The sequence below is a fragment of the Vicugna pacos genome, chromosome 3 (assembly GCF_048564905.1).
Source record: "Vicugna pacos chromosome 3, VicPac4, whole genome shotgun sequence".
Classification (NCBI taxonomy): Eukaryota; Metazoa; Chordata; class Mammalia; order Artiodactyla; family Camelidae; genus Vicugna; species Vicugna pacos.
The window spans coordinates 115,838,018-115,858,931 of NC_132989.1; positions in this window are offsets into that span (position 1 = coordinate 115,838,018).

Genomic DNA, 20,914 nt, shown 5'->3' on the forward strand with positions numbered 1-20,914 from the left:
AAAGCCACTAAACTGTTATACAATTAAGCAGTTACAAATACCATATGGTCACTGAGGACAGTATTCCCCATTGTTAATTTATTCCTTCCATTTGTTGGTGGTTTGAATATGGAGGAGGGGTCTGTCCCGGGAAGGCCCCATAGGGTCTTGCTCGGTTACAATTTGTATAACCAAATACCTATATTATGACATGTTTGAAAGAACTATTTCCTAGCTGGATTCTGAATGGCCCACCCTGGAATTTCTTTTTCCTCTCCCTACAAATATGTAGCCAGACACTTACAGATATGAACGTCCAGTGAACCTCTCTGCTTAAATGCCCAGCAGATAATGGTGAATGAATGCCTAGGTGCTGACTTCAGTCTTGCCCAGTCCTCTTTGTTGAATGAAAATGTTAGAAGAAAATGGAGAAATCGTGTAAACATACAGGAGATTGGAAACAAGTACAAACAAACAAAAAAGCATGTGAGCTGTCTTAAGAGGGAATCATGAAATGGTCTTGTAAAAAGGAGAATGCTAGATGTGGGCTGTGGCTGCGACGTTATCAGCACAGTTGCAAAGCCGCCTGCAGTCTAGCAAGTGGGTGAAATCTCATTATCCCCTGTGCCCGCAGGGCAGCACTTAGAGAAAGACTGCCTTCCCAGTACCTGCACTCCAGTTTGATTTCCTACACTCACAAGTCGGTTTTAAAAGAAAATTTCCATTTTCGTCTTTTTCTTTTGGGAGACGATCTTGATATTGAAAATATAGGACTGTCAGAATTTGATAAGATGCCAGTTTCGCTAGAGTCATTCTTCCTCTTGAAATAGCAGACGGAGCTTCTGTGTCCAGCACGAATCAAAAGTCATTAAGGAACGTACGGATGTCGCTGTGCTCATTTGCCAGCCATTGAATAAGGCATGTGCCGCTGTGAGTTTTGAGAATTCACAGGCATTTTAAAACCCTAATTAAAATAAAAGCCACTATTAGGGAACACTCAGACATCTAATTTTTAAGTTTCCTTTTTTCCTGAGTACAGGAGTGAAACATGTTTAATTTGCAAAGTTCAGAATAATACAGAAAATTTAAGGGTGAAATGAAAAGTACAAGTAGTCTCATTACCCAGAAGAAATTAGCACTAACATTTTGGCACTTTTCTAACCAATAATTTCTAAAAACACTTTCAAAAAGTGGATGCATATCACATTTTGAATCTTCTCCTTTACTGTTTAACACCATAGCAGTTTCCTTGTCTAGACTCCAAGTATCCACATATGGTTTTTGAATTTTCACATGTTTTATTTTATGCTATATGCTATTGTTGAAGCAGTGGTTTGTAATATTTAACTTTATATGCGACATTTCTAAGGCCACCTTTACCAAGAGTTGATAGCAATTTTACATACACTATCTTCAAGAATTACAATTACTGGTTCAAAGAAAGACATTTTAGAGTTTCTTGCCACATATTTCCAAGTAATTTTACAAAAAGTAAGTAACCAATTCCACTGCCAAATCGTGTACATCTCACTATAACTCCACCAGCACTGAGCATTATTAGCTCTAATCTATGTTAGATGTTACCTAGTTTTTATTTTATTTTATTCTTGCAAAAGCTTAAGCTTTATTGAGGTATAACTGATGAGTGAAATTGTCAGATATTTTAAAGTGTCCATTGTGATCACTTACAGATTTTTTGAAAGGATCCCTCTCATCTAGTTAAATGACACATTCATCACCTCACACCTTCATCCTTTGTATGTGTGTGTGAGAGAGATTTAAAATTTGCTCTCTTAGAAAATTTCAATTACACAATACAGTGTTAACAATTATAGTGGTCATGTTTTCTATAAGAGCCTTAAGTTTTATTCATCTGAAAGTTTTTACCCTTTTACAAACAACCTCTCTCTACTTCCTTCACCTGCAGCCCCTGGCAGCCAATTTCCTACTCTCTCTTTCTGTGAGTCTGATTTTTTTTAACATTTTTTATTGATTTATAATAATTTTACAATGTTGTGTCAAATTCCAGTGTAGAGCACAATTTCTCAGGTATACATGGACATAGATACATTCATTCTGATTTTTTTTAAAATTTCAGATTCTACATAGAAGTGATACCAAGCAGTATTTGTCTTTGTCTGGCTTATTTCACTTAACATCACGCCCTCCAGGTGCATCCATGTTGTCATGAGTGGCAGGATTTTCTTCCTTCTCGTGGCTGATAATATTCCGTTATATCATGTACATCCTCCATCTTTACTCAGCCACTGACGGACCCTTAGGGAGTTGCTGTGTCTTGGATGGTGGATGATGCTACAGTGAACACAGGGCTATGGGCATCTCTTTTGACGTTCTGTTTGCACTCCCTTTTGAACGTACGCCCAGAAGTGGGATTGCTGGGTCACATGGCAGGCCACGCAAGTGTCTTGAATTGCTATGTCTCTGTTCAATACTGTGGAAAAACATTTTAAACTTTCTTTAGAAATTGCATTTTCATTGCTCTGTTGTCCTTTTATATTCCTTGCTTCTCCCACTCCTCAAAAGGGTCCTAGATGAATTTCTCATTGTAATCTTTAATTATTTAGCATATTGATCCTTTGTCATATTTTTCCAAATATTTTCACAATGTTTTGATATAATTTAGGTTATTTTTTAATTGATGTTTTACATTTTTATGAAGGTAAAATAACAGTTTCTTTTGTCACTCTGTCTTCTAAAAACAAAGCTGACGTGATGTTCTGAAGTACTAATTTCTCATGAAAATATTTTACCTTGATGTTATAATATTTTTTAATTTTACTGTATAGGATTTTTGGAATTCTCTGAAAACTATCTCTTCTTTTAATCCTAGAGTTTTGACATAAAAATGAGGCCATATTCTTACAAAATATCCAAGCAATTTTTGTTTTCTTTTGTTTTCTTTATTTTCCTGCAACCTCTGTGGCCCTGAATTCCCGGTGTGCTGGCACATGAACTGTTATGTCATGTTGTCCAGGCTGAGGTTTAAAACTGTGTGGAACTGCAAGAATATTACGATTATGGATCTATTTTAAAGTAAAATTTGTAAGATACACATATGTCTTAAAAATACTTTCCTAAAATACAAAAAAAATTCTTTTATTTAAGAAACAGTGCATCTCATCTGAGTTGACTCTGTTCCAATAGAATCAAGGTTCCCAGCAGCTTTTTTGTATGTTTGTTTGTTTGTTTGTTTTGATTTTTTGTTTTTAATCTGGGACTTCTCTGAGAAGTTGACAGGAGGTACAGACCCCATTCCAGAGTGATTCACTCACACTGAATTTTGTAAATAATTTTACAGGTTTTACAGAGACCTACCTAGGAACCTCTACTTATTCTTTCAACTCATCACAGAATTAAATTATAATTTTAAATAAGTTGAAAAAAATTTTCCCAGTCATATATGATCTACTGAATGCATGCAGATGTCTCTGCTTCCTCCTCAAACTCTACTACTGTCAATAAAAGAACACATATTATAGATAACATATAATAAATTAATACATTAGGTACATAGAATAAAAAGATACAGTAAACTCATATATAATAAATATAATAGTGATAATATATTTAATAAAATAATACGTATCAACACACAAGGTCAAACACAAAAGAAGGGAGATAACAGAAGATGCGAGGCCAACCTGCTGCTCACCGTAACTGAGGAATAGCTCTGCAGTTCGGACCCAGAGCACTGACTTTCGTGATGTTTCAAATAAAAATGCCACACTTAAACCTGTTACCGGGCCCCCATCAGGTGCTCTATAGATGCATCCCTCGTAGAGAAGCTTTCCTTGGCCTTCTTGTTGAGGTTCTCCACTCAGACGCTGGGACCCTGCGAACCCTCCCTGGAAGCATTCTGACACGGGCGGCCTTTGGATGTGCCGGTCCCTCCGTTGTCCCCGCCTAGTTCGCAGCCCACCCCGCTGATGCTCCACCCCCAGGGCCCTGCCTCCCGGTGTCTCATTCTTCGCTGCCCCCCCTCATCTGTGCATGCTGTTCCTGCTTCTCCTGATGCCTGGAGGCCTGACTGGAACTGGTCTCCTGCCCGGCCAGGCCCCCGGGGCGCCCCAGGGAGGGCCTCTCTCCGGCTCTGAAGTCCAGCTGGGTCAGGCTCATGCTCCCTGGACCATGCCTCCCAGAGGGCGGGGGAGTGCATGACTGCGACTGTGTGGGTCCCCATTGGTCAGCACCTGCTGAGACCTGCCTGCGGCCCTGTCTTAGCTGCCACCAGCCAGGTGCAAAGTCTGATTCTTCCTCCAACGTACAAGGATGGCTCATAAATGAAGGGCAACCAAATGAGTCTGTGAATGAAGGCTGCTGACAGATCTGAGATGAGTGGGGACAGCCTGAGCCTTGGGACCTTTCATATTGTCCCCGTGCACAAGGCGTCACCATAAGGAAAAAGTCGTGCTGTGCTCGTCTGCAGCTCCCGGCTCTGCCGTGCAGGCAGCCCTCCCTGATGGGTACCCACCCCACTGAGAGGTGTGACAGTTAGTGTCCTGGTGACCCTGGGGAGCAGCCCTTCTCAGCACGACTCTACACAGACGCTGGGAGATCGCTACATCACTAGTATCGGTGCAAGGCCTCCTCTCCATCCACCCAACCTGTAAGTGAGAAAAACAAAAGAGTCTGGCTCTAGGGGAAAGTGAGCAATTTTCTTATGTGAGCCATGGTTTAAGAAATACAGGCTGAAAATGGCAATGCTCTAAAAGTAAGTTGACACTTGTGAAAAAAAGGTAAGAAAAAGAAGGCTTAAGTTTGCAAATCAATTAATAAAAATCTCTATCAGGTGGCCCTCCCTCATCCCTTTATAATGTCTTTACCACACGTTTCATAAGACAAGATGAATGTCTCATGGTCCCTTTGGCCCGGAAGACAACAGTAGTAAAAAGTGGTAACCATAAGATTGTTCACTATGTCTGCGAGTCTGTTTCTGTTTTGTAGATGAGTTCATAGTGTCCTTTTTTATCTTGTTTCTTTTTTATATATTAGGTGTATGCATGACCGGGACATTGTGCTGTACACCAGAAATTGACACATTGTAGCCAACTGTACTTCAATTAAAAAGATTAAATTAAAATACTTAAAAAAAGAGCAATGTAGGGGCTGCATAAGGTTTTACTGTGAGTTACTGAAAAAGCAAGATTGGAACCCACATCTCCTGTCTCATCTGAGCTTTCAAGGTCTTTTTGCAGTAATTCCTGCAGATGCTTCAATTGCAGCCAGCCTCAGATGGGATGAGGTGCAGCCAAGGCAGGACAGGGGCAGGGAGTGGTGAGGAGGAGGAGGGTGCCCCAGCAAAGCTGCCTTGGGAACACATCAACACATCTTCGGAGACACGTGGGGACATCCAAATCCTGCTTTGGTTGGGGGAAGAGATTAGGAAGCAAGGATTGCGTACAGTGTGTGTATGATGTAGCTTCAGATGAGCGCTCTCCAATTTTACACATCCAGACGGAAGCAGAAGGGGTCAAGTTTCTGAAACTTTGGCATGTGTCACGTGGGTCCAGGAATTTCTCAGGTGTCAGAAGTGCCAGTGGTGGCATCACTGGGGAGATGGCAGAGGAGGGGGCTGAGGAGACAGCGGGAGAAAGCTTCCTGAACATCTTCTCGCATAGAGTGGTCCTCGCATCACCCCATCTGGGCTGAAGTGTATAATTCAGAATGTGATAAGGATGCTCTTGATGTCTTATCAATGCAATGCACGTGTTCCTGTTTTTTTAAGAATTGTGGATCCTCAGGCCCAGAAGGCAGTGTGGCCGAGAGGCAGAGGAGGAGTTCAGGCTGACTCAGCTTCTGTCCTCGGGTCTGTGCCGGGAATGAAGGAGCCAGCAGGGTTAAAGCCCGTGCACGAAACAGCAGCTCCCTGGGGGCTGCAAACCCAGACAAAGGGAGACTGAGATGTTCTGCCCATCAGGAGAAGGGACAGCTCAGGTCAGCCTTGCCTCTGGGAGAATATCTTCCAGGAGGAATGAAAACTCCAGGCCAGAATTTTGCCTGAGTAGGAGTCCAAATTTTCTCTGCACATGAGGTGTGGGAAAATCTAATTAGGGGGATTAATATAAAAATTGGTCCTAGGCCAGTGATACTGCTGAGCCATCTGGAAGAATTAAGTAGAAAACTAAAATTAAATGGAGGGATATTTTACCCACTGAAGCCTTATGGATTGACATACAAAGCAAGAACCATTCCAAAGTTTAAAAACCCACGTGAAGGAGTCCTCTGTAAAAACCCTAAGAGAAACAGCAAACAGCATACAGATTAGCATCAGAGGAAGCTGAAGTTTTAAAATACCAAACTGAAAAATTTACAGTAAATAGACTTTAAATCATTAAAAAATGAAGGTAAGTTATATAAACATTTTAAAAAAATTTAAAAAGAAGAACTGTGCTAAGAAAAAAATTTAGCCATGGAGAGGAAGGAAGCATATTGGAACTCTACTTCACAGAATAACAGTAACAATTCTAGAGGCAGAAAAAATCTAATAGTGAATATGAAACGGTAAAAATTTGAGAGCTCCGGTTTCTACATGGGGATGCAGACACCCGGAAAAGGTGTGGCTTACGCTCGTATAGCAATGCAGGTTCCTGATTCAGTTGTGTCTGTCAGAGAGCTGAGGCCACAAGGCAGCGAAATAGCTCCAAGTGTGGAAAGAGACCAGTGCCTACAGGAAGATGAGACCCCAGTACTTGCTGACCTGGGTCAGATGCAGCTGGACCCTGGTAAGTAGAATTCTGCTGGAACTGTCAAGAAATTGGAGAAGGCCGAGTGCAGACTAGAAGGAGACTGTGCCATCCCTAGGAGAAGCAGGTGGTTGCACGTTCCGGAAGGCCTTCTATCACGTGGTCCTTAGATACCAGAGAGAAGACTGGGGAGTCCCAAGGAAGCTACCATGGGATGGGCACAAAATTCCACCTGGCTCCTGCTTCCCCATCTTTCCTGCGGAATACAAGTCTGATCTGTGGGGGTATTGTAGGCAAAACAAAATAAAACAAAACCTCAAACTGTCTTGCAGCTGCAGGAAGGGAACAGAAGAAATGCCTTTGGTCCTAGAAGGGGAGGGAGTAGGACCAGGGACACAAAGGGGACCCAGAACTGCAGCTGGAGGATGGACAGGAGCATTTGTGAAGTCCCCTCCCCTGAAACCCAGGACACAAATCCTCTAAGACTGAGGGCTAATCTGGACATCTGAGAAGTCCATCCACCCCAAACCAGGTAACAAGCATCAATTAAAAGTAATTGTGAAATACTGCTAGGAAATACACAAGAGACAGACTCTCCCTGAAGATCTAGGGAAGAGATGACTTAAAGCTGAGGTGAGGCGGATCTGAGGAGAAATCTCTAGAAAGCCAGCCTCCATACTACAGGTATTGCTGGAAGAATTTGAAGCCAGTGGTGCATTGAAATAATCAAAACAACAGCCTCAAAACAAGCCCAGCTCCTAAGTAGATCAAGGGTCAACACACCATGGCCCCAGATCAGATCTGGCCCACTGCCTGCTCAGCGAATAAAGTTTTATTGGGACACAGCCACACCCACCTGTTTACGTACTGTCGGGGGTTACTGTCACGCTGCGCTGGTGGAGTTGTAGAGAGCTTACCGCTCACAAGTCTGACATACTAGTTAGTTGGCTGTTTACAAAAAATGTGTGCTGATCTTTTCACTAGATTAACACAAAACTCCCCAGGAAGGGATGAGTGAAAGAAAAGATATGCCTATTTCCAAATGTAAAACTATTCATTCAGTTTCCACGGTACTATGGGCATCTTTCAACAACAACAAAAAAACCTCCAGGGTTTGAGGGGTGGTGTAGCTCAGTGATAGGATGCGTGCTTGGCGTGCATGAGATCCTGTGGTCAATCCCCAGAGACTCTGTTAAGGAAAAAAACCAAACTTCAAAGCGTACCAAAAAAAGAGCAACAAACTTCCCCCAAACAGAAAAATAAACAGAACCAAACTCAGATATGATACAGATGTTATAATTATCTGACTAGGAATTTAAAATAACTATTACTAATACGTTCATGTTGAAGAATTTAATAGAAAAGGTGTATAACATGAAAGATCAGATGAATAAATCAGCAGAGAGATGGAAACTGTAAATCAAATACAAATGTTAGAAATGAAAAACACAGTACCAGAGATGCAGAATGCTTTCTATGGACTCTACCTGAAAACACGTCAATGAAAATTAGCCAACTGGAACACAAAGAGGAAAAGACTGAAAAATAAAAAGAGCATCCAACAGCTATGAAAAAACATCCAGTGCTTGGATACACGCATAATGGGAATCCTAAAAGGGGAAGAGAAAGCAACGCGTGAGAAGAATTTTATGAAACAGTGACAGAATTCTCCAAAATGATTTACAGACCCCAAACCACAGATCCATAAAGCTCAGAAACATTGAGCAATAGATACTAAAAACAAAAACAAACACCAAACATCAAAAACCAAAGACAAGGAGAAAAACGTGAGGTTAGCCAGAAAGAATTACATTAAATAAAAAGGAACAAAGAATGGGGGTGAAAACTTGTTGAAAACTGTGCAAGTCAGAACATAATGCACTGACAGCTTTAAAGTCCTGAAAGAAACCAAGATTTATCAATCCAGCATTTAATACTCTGTGAGAATATCCTTCAAAAATATAATAAAGGCTTTCTGAGACAAACAAAAACTGAGGAAATTCACCGCCAGCAGATCTACTACACAAGAAATGTTAGCAGATGCCGCTCAAGGCAGGAAGAATGAAGTATCAAACAGAAGCATGGGGGAATCTACAGCAAAAGAAGAGTGGAAAATGTAATAAATGAAGGTAATGTAAAGGTCCTTTTCCTTTTCTTTTTAATTGCTCCAAAGGATAACTAACTTTACACAGCAAAGATTTAACACTTTGTGGTGTGTGTAAAAGTAAACTGTATAGCAATAGTATCACAAGTAAGAGGGAAGAATTTATACATTTATTATATATATTCTTACGCCTAATAGAATATATAGTTGTAAGGTGCTTATATCACATGTAAAGAAGTATAATATCAATTGAATATAGATTCTTATTAGACAAATATCTACATTTTAAGCCCTAGGGCAACCATAAAAAATTTTTAAAAGAGATGTAAATAATAACTCAACAATAGAAGTAAAAACAGAAATCACAAAAATTGTTCAAACAACTCAAGAAAGGAAAAAATGAAAAAATAAACAAACAAAAGATTAAGTGAGTAGAAAGCTGCTAGGAATGTGATATGTTTTAATCCAAAAATATCAACAATTGCATTTAAATGAAATAATTAACACACAAAGTGAAAAATACTGTTCGGTTGGATAAAAATAAGACCCACCTCTATGTTATATATAAGAAAGTCACTATAAATATAAAGGCACAGATAAGTGAAAACTAATAGGATGGGAAAAGATGTACATCAGAAGAAAGCTGTCGTACTTATGCTTATTTCATGCATTACGTTTGAAGTAAACAAAACAAGGAAAATGGTCAGAGTTAAAGTAGGGCATTACATAATGATAAGAAGATCAGTTCTTAAAAGAAGACATAATAAATGTGTGCACACTTGACAAAGGACTTCAAAGTATTGAAGGAAAACTGATGGAACTGGAAGAAGAAACAGACAAAATTTTTTTCTTTTTATTGAAGTGCAATCAGTTACAATGGGTCAATTTCTGGTGTACAGCACAATGTCCCAGGCATGCATGTACATACATATATTTAATTAGAGTTGGAGTCTTCAACATTCCTCTCTCTATACTTAAAAGAACAAATAGGCAGAAAGTCAGTAAAGATATAGGAGACTTGAATGAACAACTTCACTAAGTTGATACTTCACTGGACAACAGCAGAATAACTTTTTTTAATTATGTGTGGAAAATTCCTTGAGATCACACTCTGGGCTATAAGCAAATTCTAACAAATTTAAAAGAATAAAAAGCATAGTTAAGTAGTTTCTCAACTCTTGAATTAAAACTAAAACCCAGTAACAGAAAGACATCTGGAAAATCTGCAAATATTTGGAAATTAAACAATATACTTCATAACTACCCATGGGTTGAAGAGGAAGTGCATAGTAAGATTAAAAATATTTTAAGCTGAATGAAAATTATGAAAATACATTTCAAAATTTGTAGAATGTAGTTAAAATAGTGCTAACACAAAATTTATAGCAAAAACTACTCATATTAGGAAAGAAAGGAGCTCTCAAACCTGTAATCTAAGCTTCCACCTTAAGAAACAAGGGGAAAAAAAGAGAAAATGAAATACTTCACTCCAGTTGGTAGTTTGGTTTCTACAGGGTTTATTGGTTAGCCATTCGAAAACAAACAAAAATCAAACAGAGGGAGATCTCTGAAAACAAAACTGACAGATACTCTTCAACTTCATCAAAGATGAGGAAACACTGAGACCCCATCAAAGACTGAAGGAGACTGAGGAGACAGGACGAGTAACGGTACTGTGTTTCCCTGCATCGCATCCTGGAATAGAAAAGGGACGTAAATTTTAAAAACGGGCGCAATCCGAATAAAGTCTTGTCTGTTGATGAATGTTGCTGTAGCTTATTCATTTTCTCTTCTATTTGATATTCTATTATATGCACAAATTATCAAGTGTCACAGAGAAAAAAGCCTAAAGATATAGACTATCTTGATGATATTATATATGTATCTGAGTATGTATACATAAATAAATGTGTCTGTAATCCCACATATGTATCATAGATGTAGTAGCACATATATATCAAATAATAAAAACATGCGTGGAAATAAATTATCTCAACCCCAGGAGACTATGTGTGTGAAAAGACGAGAAGAAATTTGTATGAATCTTCAACACTTTATTCCCTTTAAGAAAGCTCATAGAGATCGAACACTGATTTTCCAAATTAGTGGGAAAAAGACATTGGCTTAACATTTTCCATCATTAGAACTCAAAGGTTTACCACTGTACTATCAACACGTTCCCTTGCAGAGATTTTCTTTGCAGCTAGATTATTTAAGTCCAGTAAATACAGGAGGATTCCTTTCTAAAGAGCTTTAGATAAACTCATTTCTAAACAAAAGTGAACAAATGAAAAACAGTAAACTAATAGACTTTACAGGCATATTCAAAAGCTGGTTAGTTACAAAAAGAAAAATCACAAAGCCCTGGCTTATCTAATCAGAAAATGGAATGTGCCCACAGATAAGTTTCTCTGAGGCACAGGAGAGGGTACGTGTTTAAGCAAATCACGTGGTCGCTGCCAGCATCTGTTCCATCTCTCGCCTGTGGCCACCCACTCCCCCAGAGCTTGCTCCTCCTCATTCAACTAAATTAAATAGAAAGAAGTTCAAAATATTTTTGGATGAGTTAGAAGAAGGGGAAAATCTGAGGCTTGAGACTAGTACCGTTAAGACAGGTTTGTGAACTGAGATGAGTCCCCTTCCTGGTACCCCGCCGCTGCTCACTGTTACCACGGCTACCCACGTAGCCACGCTGGAGGGAGCTTCAGAAAAATCAGCGTTGTCAGCCGTCAGCCTGAAAAGATGGCGAGGGTCGCGTGCCCAGAGGCCCCGCCCATGTTCTTACCCTCCCTTCCGCACACATTTACTTCCCGTGAACCCCCTTGTCTGCAGATATCCCCCAAATGGAGACTCAGGTGGCAATCTCTCTATTCTGGCTGGCTAATGGATGAAGCAGGGTGATAACTCTTTGAAGCCAATCAAATTCTAAATCTTAGGAGTGAATGATCCACTCCAGTTGATGACAGACTCAGGGTCTTAATTGCTTTATGCCTTGTGCTTAATGGTGCTAGATCAGAACAAGACCCAGTACTCACAGTTTGAATGAATTAATTAAATGACCTACAGGCAGGCTAAGCCTTCTGGGGACGCTGGGCTCGCCTTCTGCTTTCATAATCTCACATTTGCTCCTGTCCTTCCAAGAACAGTATGTTCTCCTCTGTGCCCTTCTCCTCCTGAGGTCCTAGTTCAAATGACACGAGAAGCCTTTCTTGACACGTCCTCTCTCTGCTGATATTATGAAAGTTCTTGCATATCTTATTAAATTTAGTATATGGCATTTGAGTGACTAGTTTATAAGCTATGACTATGAGTCTTGGAAGAATTATTCTAGATCTTTTTTGACTCTTTTGAACAAATGTCAGAATTCCCATCCTACAGTGATGCTCAAGAAATATTTTAATATGGTACCAAATCTCTCTTTCTATGGTGCTGTACTGATGTATGACTACACAAGAATGATCATTAAATCATCCAAATGATTTTTGGAAATCTCTTTTATCCAAGTGTATCTTAAAAATTGGAGCTGCTAACTGACATTTAAGAAAGCAAGGAAGTTGATCAAAATGCCTGGGGGGAGAAAGACTTCTGAAATAATGACACCAATTAGGAGTCCCTAAAAATCCAACCTACAGACTGGTGTTGGTGTGGAGGGAGGAGCTCACTAATGGACGTTGGTTACTAATGTGGTTTTGTGTAACTCTGTGAAAGTCACCACGTAACCTTCGGGGACATCATTCTTCTCAGCTGTGAGCTGAGAGGACTGAAGCTAACATCTCTAAGATTATTTTATTCTACAATTCTATGACTGATATTAAATATAACTTATTAAGAAGTTTTAAATTTTTATAAAGATAGTGACAAATGCCAAATTTTGTTTAGTTATTGAAACAGCAGCTTAACTACTGATGTTTTCCCCCCAAAACCTTGTTTTTGAGGAATATCATCTTACATAGTAAAACAGGGAATGACAGCTTTTGACTCTTTGTTCCTAGAACACAATTTGAACACAAGGTATCTTTTGAAAGTGATACAAGCTGATCACAGATCCCAGGATTTGAACTGTCTCAAAACCTCCCTGCAGATCTGTAACCTGATGATGACGTCCATACTCAGTAGAAACCAGTCCAGTGAGACAGATGGACCGCACAGAGGTGTGAAAAAACATTCTGTGCCATTAAAGACACCCCAGTAGGTCATGACACCTTACTAATGATGAAAATGTCAAATTGTGTATTTTTAAGTTAATCAGAAAAAATCAATAAGCGTTTTAGTAGGTATTTATAAAATATACATATTTTGGGAGTGTTTTAGGGATTTTAAGAAAAAATTAAAGTCATATCCTTCCAAGAAACTATAGAAATTTCAGTGTTACAGTGGTTTGAATCATGTCCCCCAAATTCATGTCCATCTGAAACCTCAGAATGTGACCTTATTTGGAAATGGGATCTTTGAAGACAGTATTAATGAAGTTAAGGGGAGGTTGTCCTGCATTGGTCAGGCTCCAAATCTAAGGACTCGTGTTCCTCTAAGAAGATGAGAGGACACTTAGGTACACAGAGGGAGGAAGGATACAGAGGGGACACGTGAGGATGGAAGCAGCGACTGAAGTGACGGCAGCTGGCAGCTGTAGCCAATGAAGACCAAGGACTGAGGCAAGGAGGGACTCCTCCCCGGAGTCTTCAGAGAGAGCATGGCTCTGAGCTTCTAGAACTGTGAGAGAATAAGCTTCTGCTGTTTCAAGCCACCACGTTTGCAGGAATTTGTTATGGCGGCCCCTGGAACTAACACAGGAGTGAAGCTGGATTATAGAATAAGAAACAGGGATGGGAGATGGCATGCACCCTGCTCTGACTGTGAGCTTTATCCAAGTACTTGTACTCAGTGTAATTCTTACAATTACCTTGTGAGGCAACTATTGTTACCTCTGCTTCACAAAATGAATAACTGAGTTTCAGAGAAGCGGAGAGACTCGTTCACAGTCGTACGGATGGTTAAGTGGTGGATGAGACTGGCAATCAGATCCTGCCCTAAAACATCTCATTGTGGGAACAGAGGGCTCCACCAAATAACTAAAGATACCGCGAGAAGAGGGAGGCAACACAGCTGCAGTTGTCAAAAGGGAGAAGCGGGGGGCGTGGACAGTCACTGACGAGAGGAGGCGGCAGTCACGTGTGGCCACTCCAGCCCAGACGGCGCCTCACCTGAGCTGCTCAGCAGCCTCACCGGGGCCCTGAAGCCTGCTGCCTCCGATCGCAGGAGCCGCCGGGGACAATCCGAAGGCAGCGTGAGTCCCACTGTTCTCTGAAGGAGTTTCCAAGCCCGGTCTCCGTGAGGAACGGTCAAGCTGTGTGAAGTGGGCACACGTAGAAAATGGAACTGGATGGTGACATGGGAACCGAGGCTGAGGAGGCTGGTGTGTCCTAAAATGTGGCTCTCCTGATCGCAACACGTTTCACTGTGTCACTCCTCTAGTGGCTTGGCCCTGCAAGGATTACAAAGGTGGACGACGTTGTCATGTAACGTGCAGGGTAAGTGGCCCAGTCTTAGGCAGCTCATCCATTCCCACCCTCCCCATCCTGCAGAAGAGCCACCCTCTGATTTCAAGTGGACCAGCTCCGTGACTCCATCTTTTCAGGCCTTACTGGAAATCAGTGTCTGTGAGTAAAATTTCATTGTGTGATGGTCCCCGAGTTGCCCTTGTTCATGCATGGCTCACTTTATAAAACAGGCCTTCAAAAAGTTGCCAGTGAAATGCGTACCTATGTGTTGAACAATGTTCCCATTTGATTACTTAATGAAGTCGAAATACTAAAACACTAGGATTAAGTAAGATTACTTCTCAGAATTGTGAGTCTTGGCCCTATTGCCAAGGAAGGAGGCATTCTGTGACCCTGGTTGTGTCTGACACATGGCAGCAAGCCTGCCAAGCCGTGCAGCCCCTCCAGCCCCTCACGCGTCTGGTGGCCCTCCGGCTGCTTTGTTCCCAGGTCCTTCATGTCTGTGCTTCACTCCTCGTGGTTTCTGCTCGCCCTGGACCAGGTCTCAGAATCTCTGCCGCTCCCTGCACTGAGCAGTCTTAGTGAACCCTGCCCACTCAAGCTCACTGAAACATTAACTGAAGCTGGGCAATGACAACATTTCCATTGTTTCCAGAAGACCCGCAGTTGGACATACACCCCGGTGACCACAGGCTACCTCTCTTAACCGTAACTGCTACTACAGTTGTGAATTTTGTGCTGTTCCAGATTACGTCCCTGTGAAATTAAGCAGACCATCGGCTGATTCAGTGAAAACCAGGTATAGGTGGCCGAGAGGAAGAAACTCGCTTCGTATGTTCAAGACTAGAAAGTGCTAGAAAACACCCCAGAACGTGGTGATTACTGACTGCCCCCGCTTTTTCTGCTGCTGCAGCGACTGAAATTTCCACCACCTCGCTGACCGCGTGTTAAATGTGCCCCCCCCCACCAAGTGGCTGATAATAGCCTTCATTCTATCACACTGGGCTCCCAGGGTGGGGCGAAGAGGGAAGCCCTGCTCGGTTCCAGCTTACTGGTCAAAGCCAATTTTAAGTGATTTATTTTGTCTAGGAAATGGCAGGTCCGTGCGGGGAGTGAAGATCAAATAACTCTGTGTTTGTTGAGAAAAGGACATTTAGTCCTAGAAATCCCACCCAGAACAGGAAGCCAACACGGCCCCTCGGAGGCTCGTTAGCCACCGTCAGACCCAGGTGTGGTCCCCAGAGCAGGGAGCGGGTGCCAGCGAGGGGCAGGCAGCACCTCTGCTCATCTGGTCATGGGCTCCTTAATCAGTAACTAAACTCGAAAAATAGGGCTGGAGCCAGGGACCCACCTTCGGTTGTTTTGTTTCTCTTTCTCCTTTTCCTCCCTACTGTCCTTTGGGCATCTACTCCTATAAATCTCTCTATTTTCCTCCAAAAAGCATGCTCCCTCTGCTCTCTGATGAACAGAACTAGGTGGGGTGGGGTTCTGAGTGTGTCCTGGGAGACCCCCTCCCATCAGGGTTGAAGACCTTTGGTTGTGGTGAGATTGCACGTGGACCCGGGGATGGGCTGCACACAAGGAGCTCACCCCGGAGGTGCTGCAGAAGGACCAGTCAGCCCGACTGCCTGCCATGGGCTGGCCCCTGCCCTCCATCTGTGGGATGAGTGAGCACTGAGGCCCAGGATCAGAAGCCCAGAAAGACCTAGACACCCGGAGAGAGCTGGGTCTGCACGCGGGCCGGAGAGTGTGGCTGGGGAAGGCTGAGTTGCCGTGGGTGCTGGAATAAATTTTCATGCTTTATTTGAAGCCAGAGAGACCTGACCTGCAATGCCTGCCGTTTAGCAGCTGAGGGGTGTGGGAAACCTAACCACTTGAAGCTTCGGTTTCCTCGTCTACGTCATGAGAGGGAATGACTCCTAACGCTCAAGGCTGCTGTGAAGATCAAATATGCAAACATGCTTGGCTGGTGCAGGGTGTGCTGAGCAAAGCGCATTTTCCCCTGAATTTTGTATTAGACTTCTGTGCAGAACTGTGTTTGAAGGTAAGGGCAAACTACTGAAGAGAAAAAGAGAGATTGAATTCTCAGCTTTCATCCATAAAATGTATCTCACTGGTGAGACTTTCTGATTTTGTGGTAGACTGGTTAGGAAAGAATATTGAAGGACAGTCAATGGCTGACTGGATAAAGAAGATATGTGTGTGTATGTGTATCACAAATTCAGCATCCATAGCATCCATCAAGTCAGTCCGCTCCCAGTCCTGGAATTCCAGCTCCTCGGCCATTCCTGACAGCCCCCCGAAGCCTCTTCCCCCATGGCCACTGTCATTCCCTACATGTTTCCAACTGCCCTGATTAGATCACTGTCCGGACCTCACTGTAAAGCCTTCAGTTCCCAGATAACCGCCTTCAAACCCACAGGTCACTGTCTCTTGGGCCAGGGTCTCCAGATTAAATATAAGGTGCCCAGTTAAATTTGAGTTTCAGATAAACAGTTTCATATTTACAAAATGATCATGCCCATAAAACATTTGCAGGGAGACTTTTACCAAAATATTGTTTTTATTCTGAAATTCAAATTAACTGGGCATCCTGGGTTATTACTTGCCAAATCTGGTAACCTTACCTTGAACCCCAATTCTAACATCTCGGACTGAACTGGGGTCTTTAAACCTTTTGTCTGACCTTATTTTGGGGTCAACATTTCTATGTCTTCTTCCCAGGACTTCAGTTCCTCACCCCTCCTTGCCATCATCTCCATATTTGCCTGGCAGAGTCCCAACGCCAGTTAAGTCAATTCACTGTCTGCTGTGTGCCTGCATCTGAAGGGCTTAATGTGGACTGAGAGAAAAAAGTCATTGTGCTGATTGGCCTTTCTTTTTAATTTCTAGCCATGAATCCTCAGCGGGTCCTCAGCGCTGCCCAGTCATCCCACTGTATTTCTTTGCAAAGAGTTTTCATGCTCCCAGAGAAAACGATTCAGGCCTTCTGATTTTTCTTAAACCTCAACACCAGCTTCCCTGCTTATTTGCAACTGATGATCATGTTTCTTATTTCACCGAGGAAGCAGAAAACAAAAAAAGCAACTTCGTCTCCCATCACCAAACGAGCCGGGCTCCCTGCAGCGAGGCCCCGGGCTCTGTCTCCCCTCCTGCTTCTACTTAGGGCTGGCCCTCCACCTGGACACTGGGTCTCATTCTTTTGCCTCCTTTAGATCACTGTTTTTGTAATTATCTACTTCATCATTAAATGTTCCCATCGTTCATAGATCATGGCAATCATCAAAAAAATGTTATATTAGGTCATATCTTTAAAAAAAACAAAACCCCTTTATCCCATTTCCCTTGTCCTCCTTTGCTATGGTGGGGAGTAGGTCTGTGGCTCTGCTCACCTTTGTAGCGAAAGACCTCAACCGAGTTGTGGAACCAATGCTTCTTCAACTTGCACAGGGACAACCTCGTCAAAACACAGCTCTGATTCAGTAAGTCTGGGGCAGAGCCTGAGATTCTGAATATTTAAGAAGCTCACAGGTGATGCCAATACTTCGAGGCCAGAGAGATTGCTTCGAGGAGCAATGGTCTGTAGACACTGCTGATTCTCTTTTTAAACGCTTCCAACCAGGCTTCTGTTTCTACCATCGCACTCTCAGGGTGGCTGTGGACTGTGGTTGGCCAGTTTTAACGTCACTCCTCAGTCCTTCTTGACAGAATTCCCTGAAACATTTGACTCTCTTGAAAATCCTTCCTCCCTCATTCTCTACATCAGCATTCTGCCCAGCATGGCTTCTTCCTTCTCAATGATTGTCCCCTTTTGCCCCCTTTGATGGCGCCTCCAAGTCTTCCCCAAGTCTACACAGCGGCAGCTCCAGGTTGGCTCCAGGTGTCCTCCTTCATCCCTATTTTCCACCTCTCTGTGTGATCATGTCCAGTCCTGGGAGCTGATCACACCCATATGTGTGTCTCCATCTCTAAGATCTCCCCTGAGACTCAATGTAGATGCACATGTTTCCTTGATGTTCCCACCCAGATACCTAAGGAGTTTCAAACTTATTATGTACAAAACAGAATTTCTGAATTCTACTCGCCACCATAGACTTCCCCCATCTCAGGAAGTCATACTGTAATTTACATGATTTCCCAGACCAGGAGTCTAGGGTTTATCTTTGCCTTTTCTCCTTCTCTCATCCTCCACACCCAGTCCATCAAGAAACCCTATCAGTTCAACTCTCGAAATACATCCGCATTCTGAGACCACGGTCTGAGATGCTACAGCCCTTATCCTCCCTCCCTGGGATAACTGCATTAACTTCCTAACAAGGGCTTTCTGCTGCCACTCTGGTAGGGTGTTATCTACTGTATAAAATGATCTTTAAAGAAATCTTAGACAATAAGGGGCTGAAATGACATACATTCTCCTTAAAGAATCTCCTGAATGATACTGGTAAATATTCAGTGTGCTCACCATCAAGCCATGTATGTGTTTCTAAGTATCCATTCGTTTCAGATGTTCTAGAATCATTATACGTGATGTTCCAAAATAAGCTATCAGGACACCAGTATAAGAAGAAAAATTATGATATTTTTCCTTCTATTTCCTAATTCAAAAAGTTGTGCTTTCATTTCTAAAATATCATTTCCAAGAACAAGGCAATTATTTTTATTTCAAAGTGTTTTCTGAGAGGTCTTGTAAACTGATACATAGAGGAGCTTATGAAGGCAGGATACGACTTGGGAACCTAACATTCTCCATATTGTTCAGTCCACATTACAAATAGTACTGTGAAATCAGGGAAGACCAAGTTTTGTCCTGAGACCTTTGAGACTAACCAACCCATGACCTATTCCTGCCTTCTGCCTTTATAAACTCTTAGGTTGTAAAGAATAGGAGTCAGATTCAAGGTACCTTAATTAATTTTAAAGTTATATTTTTGAAAAGTTAAATTTACTCATAGTTAAGATTCTTTCTTGTTCTTTTGGTTTCTTTCTCTTAAGAGAAGATAAATTTCCAGTAGCGTTGAAGCCTTTAATGCAGGGGTCAACAGACTATGGCCATAGGCCAAGACTGGCCCACTGCCTGTTTTTGTCCAGACTGCAAACCAAGGCTGGCTTTTACATTTTAAAACAGTTTCATTTTAAGTGGTTATGTGAGTATCTACATAACATCCTTGTTTTGTCCTCTTGATCCACAAAACCTAAAATGTTACTATCTCCTCCTTTAAGAAACAGTTTGCTGAATCATGTGCTTACAGCTCAGCTCCCCTGAGATTATTTCTGGAGTTCAAATTTCAAGAATCCGAAGAGGAACAAAAAATCTTATAAGCTTCATGCATATTTCAGATCTCTCATCCCCCCGAAAGATTATTGTTTATTGATTTAGTTTTTGGTTTTCTTCTCTGATTTATTTCTAGGGAGAAATTAAAATCAGTTGTTATCTCTCCAATGCTTGGTCTACAGATATCCACCTGACTCCAGCCACAGCTGCCCATCTCCTTGTCAGCACGCCACACGCCCACTCCCCATGACCTCCCAGGAAGGGAAGGTCAAGTTGAGGCACGCTTACTGGGTTATGGCACCCAGAGATGGACATCAGGATGTGGCAGTGGAAGAAGATGAAGAAGGAGTAACCCCATCACCTTTAGCAAAGGCAGTTAGGAAAGTGTTTGTGTTCCCCATTTATGTGTCTCTCTTGGGAACATCACAAGGTATATAGAGTGTTGAGAGGAGGAAGGAAAACTTCAGAGATGGAGTCAACGGTTCTCAGCCAGATGCTATCAAAGAGGTAACTCACAAGAACTTAATGGCTGGATTTCAGTCTGTTGAACTGGGTCTGAAGACAGGCCTAAGTCTGCACTGCTCTGCCTGGTCCTTCCCCCTAGGGCTGATGGGCGGTGCCACTTCCCTTTGGGCTTGCTGGTTAGCACTTCCTCCCTCTAGGGCTGGCTGATGCTATGGCCCTGTCACACTGATTTTTTTCCCCTACCAAAGGTGCCTGGTGCTGGTCTGCACCCTTTGTTCTCAAATGCTCTGTTGATGCCTAAAATCTATGTATTTTTTAATAGACCAAAGATACACCCTTGGGGCGGCGGGCATTTGCTGTTCATTTCAGGTTGCTTCACATTAGGTGATACCAAGAGCTCTGAAGGCAGACATCTTTGGTGAGGTTTCAAATGGCAGGTAACACACCCAGTAGCAAACTTAGTTGTCATGGTGATGGACAATGGCTAAAACGTTTCAATGAAAAAAGAGTTATTTTATTTCTCTGTAATTCTGTTTTTTTCCTCAACATACACAATTTTGAAGTAAGTATGCTATTTTCCTAGTCCTGTGGGTCAAGAATCAAAACATCAACAAGGGCTTCTAATGTAGATAAATCAACAAAAAAAGTGATCATTATATGAGTAACAGCAATAGTCTCAAATCTGTTTAGCCTTATTAATAATGCAACGTTGAATAAGGACCCATTGTTGGCAACTCAAAACTTCTCTTTAAAAAAAAACCTTTTATTTACGTATATAAATGTTGATTCTTTATTCCTTAAAATGTCCAAACTTCCAAGAAAAAATTATGCTTTTAAAATTTATTTCTATTTAAATGAAAAATCAAAGTTTTTCCAAAGTCCAAAGTCCAAA